The sequence below is a fragment of the Schistocerca serialis genome, unplaced genomic scaffold, assembly GCF_023864345.2.
Source record: "Schistocerca serialis cubense isolate TAMUIC-IGC-003099 unplaced genomic scaffold, iqSchSeri2.2 HiC_scaffold_645, whole genome shotgun sequence".
In the NCBI taxonomy this organism is placed as follows: domain Eukaryota; kingdom Metazoa; phylum Arthropoda; class Insecta; order Orthoptera; family Acrididae; genus Schistocerca; species Schistocerca serialis.
Window position 1 is genome coordinate 15,001 of NW_026048239.1, and position 5,000 is coordinate 20,000.

A 5,000-nucleotide genomic window follows, 5' to 3' on the forward strand; every position below is an offset into this window, starting at 1 on the left:
TCGGACAACACTACGTCCGCCATGTCGAGCGCACCACAAAACATACCGCCATCTGTAGGTCTCCCTCAGCATGAGCTCCTGCAACGACGATACCGCCATCTATGGGACGCCAAGCCGACTAAGACATCGATGGGCCCACAGTGCCCATCTTTCGACGCCACCCACAAAGCATGCAGCCTCTGTCGACCACAGCACCCATACGCCAGTGCCTCTGCCGCACGAAGTCGTGGACCGGCAATCACACCACCTGCACCCGTTCGTGCCCCACCCCAACCGCCCAACTCGCATCGCCAGCGGATGAACGGCGGACGTTTCCCGCACTCGTAAGGTGCAATTCACACCTATAACATGCGTTTCATGAAGAGATATTTCCAATATGCGACATTCCCGCTGTCCCTATTCATGAGCTGCGAGCTGTACCACGTACAAGCTACAGACGCGATCGCATTGCTCACTGTACGGATTCTCATGCTGAGCCATCAGCTAGGAAGCGCCCCATCCATGTCGGCACCCGTGGGCGTTGCACTCGCAGTCGCAAAAAACGCTGGGCAAATATATATCTCGGAAGAGTAACGACAGTCCGAGCCTCCTGGCGTTGCACTCGCAGCCGCAAAAAAACGCTGGGCACATATATGTCTCGGAAGAGTAACGACAGTCCGAGTCTCCTGCGTGGGAAGAGTCTTTCTAGGCCCTGACCCACGGGAAGGGTGTAGCTTCCCCCATCCCGGACATTTGACGTCGTCACACTACCGGTATTGACTAATAGACTGATTGCTGATAATCATTAGCCATACACTGGGGGAAACGGCCGACAGGGGCGGCAACATAGTGGAGCCGCAGTGTCACTAATGTACAGAGATAGAACAGTTTCGACTGGAACTAGAGTAACCGTATACACGGCACTGATTAGTAATAGATGCAGAGCCATCAGAATACAGATAATATATACAACCGTCCCTATACATGCTGAAAGACTCTGCACACAATGAGAACCACACGTCAGCCAGACACTCTTATCACACACTACTCTCTTATCACACACAATATCTAACCACCAGCATGGAAGAACATCCAGTGCATCCTCTCCGCCACATGACACAATCCACACTATCATTACCAGACCGGGAGGTCCACCCAGAAAACACAATATCCCACCCTTCCGACATCCGCACATTGCTCAGCTAAGCCACGAACACCCACACATGTCCTACACAGTGGTGCACCCAACATCACAATACTGCCTCCTGTCACAGCACACAAACAATGGCAGGAATGAAAGACACAGATCTGCCACAACCATGGAATCGGAGCGCCGCCTGTCATGAGCCAAAAGTGCATCCTGACGTGACAAATCGGATAATACCGCAGGCATCCAATTACGATAATCACTATCAACGAACCTGCCGCCCCCCCCCCCAATACACCTTTCCCTACAACAATGTGTATCTGAACCTACGCTATATCGTACCTTAACCTAACCTATATCGTACCTTAACCTAACCTATATCGTACCTTAACCTAACCTATATCGTACCTTAACCTAACCTATATCGTACCTTAACCTAACCTATATCGTACCTTAACCTAACCTATATCGTACCTTAACCTAACCTATATCGTACCTTAACCTAACCTATATCGTACCTTAACCTAACCTATATCGTACCTTAACCTAACCTATATCGTACCTTAACCTAACCTATATCGTGCCTTAACCTAACCTATATCGTGCCTTAACCTAACCTATATCGTGCCTTAACCTAACCTATATCGTGCCTTAACCTAACCTATATCGTGCCTTAACCTAACCTATATCGTGCCTTAACCTAACCTATATCGTGCCTTAACCTAACCTATATCGTGCCTTAACCTAACCTAATTTGTGCCTTAACCTAACCTAATTTGTGCCTTAACCTAACCTAATTTGTGCCTTAACCTAACCTAATTTGTGCCTTAACCTAACCTAATTTGTGCCTTAACCTAACCTAATTTGTGCCTTAACCTAACCTAATTTGTGCCTTAACCTAACCTAATTTGTGCCGTAACCTAACCTAATTTGTGCCGTAACGTAACCCATGTTGTGCCGTAACGTAACCCATGTTGTGCCGTAACGTAACCCATGTTGTGCCGTAACGTAACCCATGTTGTGCCGTAACGTAACCCATGTTGTGCCGTAACGTAACCCATGTTGTGCCGTAACGTAACCCATGTTGTGCCGTAACCTAACCCATGTTGTGCCTTAACCTAACCCATGTTGTGCCTTAACCTAACCCATGTTGTGCCTTAACCTAACCCATGTTGTGCCTTAACCTAACCCATGTTGTGCCTTAACCTAACCCACGTTGTGCCTTAACCTAACCTACGTTGTGCCTTAACCTAACCCATGTTGTGCCTTAACCTAACCCATGTTGTGCCTTAACCTAACCCATGTTGTGCCTTAACCTAACCCATGTTGTGCCTTAACCTAACCCATGTTGTGCCTTAACCTAACCCATGTTGTGCCTTAACCTAACCCATGTTGTGCCTTAACCTAACCCATGGTGTGCCTTAACCTAACCCATGTTGTGCCTTAACCTAACCCATGTTGTGCCTTAACCTAACCCACGTTGTGCCTTAACCTAACCCACGTTGTGCCTTAACCTAACCCACGTTGTGCCTTAACCTAACCCACGTTGTGCCTTAACCTAACCTACGTTGTGCCTTAACCTAACCCATGTTGTGCCTTAACCTAACCCATGTTGTGCCTTAACCTAACCCATGTTGTGCCTTAACCTAACCCATGTTGTGCCTTAACCTAACCCATGTTGTGCCTTAACCTAACCCATGGTGTGCCTTAACCTAACCCATGGTGTGCCTTAACCTAACCCATGGTGTGCCTTAACCTAACCCATGTTGTGCCTTAACCTAACCCATGTTGTGCCTTAACCTAACCCATGTTGTGCCTTAACCTAACCCATGTTGTGCCTTAACCTAACCCATGTTGTGCCTTAACCTAACCCATGTTGTGCCTTAACCTAACCCATGTTGTGCCTTAACCTAACCCATGTTGTGCCTTAACCTAACCCATGTTGTGCCTTAACCTAACCCATGTTGTGCCTTAACCTAACCCATGTTGTGCCTTAACCTAACCCATGTTGTGCCTTAACCTAACCCATGTTGTGCCTTAACCTAACCCATGTTGTGCCTTAACCTAACCCATGTTGTGCCTTAACCTAACCCATGTTGTGCCTTAACCTAACCCATGTTGTGCCTTAACCTAACCCATGTTGTGCCTTAACCTAACCCATGTTGTGCCTTAACCTAACCCATGTTGTGCCTTAACCTAACCCATGTTGTGCCTTAACCTAACCCATGTTGTGCCTTAACCTAACCCATGTTGTGCCTTAACCTAACCCATGTTGTGCCTTAACCTAACCCATGTTGTGCCTTAACCTAACCCATGTTGTGCCTTAACCTAACCCATGTTGTGCCTTAACCTAACCCATGTTGTGCCTTAACCTAACCCATGTTGTGCCTTAACCTAACCCATGTTGTGCCTTAACCTAACCCATGTTGTGCCTTAACCTAACCCATGTTGTGCCTTAACCTAACCCATGTTGTGCCTTAACGTAACCCATGTTGTGCCTTAACGTAACCCATGTTGTGCCTTAACCTAACCTATAATGTGCCTTAACCTAACCTAAAGTGCGCCGTAACCTAAACTATATTGCGCCTTAACCTGACGCACGTTGTCGCTGAACCTGCTCTGTAATTGTTATGCAACCCGTTAAAGTAGTGTAGTGTTGCCTAACCGCAACCCTCGCAATATAGTTCGCTACTCGCACTGCCCGGTCCCCTGTGTATCGCGTCATGTTAAACACCTTGCAGGTGTTGCTGACTTTCCACATGCTCCTGCTATACACTGTAGTGTGGATAGCAGCAGGACGTACATGCCCCCCCCCCTTCCCCCCTGCCTTCGCAAGCTGGTCGGTGAGAAGTTTGCATGTTCAATGCCCTTCGCATGCCGACGTACTCAGCCTACGTTGTGGTACGGCCTGTCACCTGTCCGCCGATGTACGCAAAACCCACAAACTGTACTGCACATTGCTCCGTATGTACTGAATGATACATCGTGGCCCATGTGACCGTATGACGACAGCGCCTAGCAACGGCGGACCATACAGTCCAAATATTGTGCACGCAGCTACGTGTCGTCTCCCTATAAGAGCTGGATTGCAGTGTGGTACGCCATACAGACGTGTGGGAGGAACGGACGCCCTGGATGGCGATCAGCATGAGCAGTCTGTTGATGTAGTGGAGCGTGTATTCGGACGTAGTCGTCTCTTCTCACACACCGTGATAGCATGTTGCACCGCGTTCCACATCTGCGACATGCTGCAGAGGCGGGCTGACAGTCGTTCGCGCAATGGACACCGCATACGTACGGGGTCTACCTTCCACGTGTTCTCTAGGCGTGCACATGTTGTTGCGTCTATGTGGGCAGACGTAGTGTGTTGTGACACCTGACACAGGCATGCAATACTCGTTGCAAATGGCGATGGACGTGTACGTTTGCTGGTGACGTTACGCAAATGAACAACCGGTAACCCGTTGTGGTGCGGTTGTTCTCGCTAGAGGTGAATCAGTGTTGGCGACGATCGGTCGAGCTATTAACCGGTTGTTTCAGGGATACCCACCATGCCCACGAACGTGAAAGGGGACCCACCATGCCCACGAACGTGAAAGGGGATCTGGGTGTGAGGCGATACGCGGCGGTGGCTGGGTGGGACCGTCCCCGGCCGGTGAGGGGGGGCCGCCCGGCGTGCTGGCAGCGCGGTGCGTGGGCGCACGCGCTACAGCCGGCTGGTGGGGGCGGCCGGTGGCAGGCGCGCCGGCCGACGGACGCGGCAGGCGGCGCAGCTGCGCGCCGGCGCCCCCTGCTCGCGGCGCCTTGCGGCCAAAGTAGGTCCTCGCGGGCCCGGTGCGAAGCGCGGTGGCCATCTGCAGTGTGCTGGTCCGAT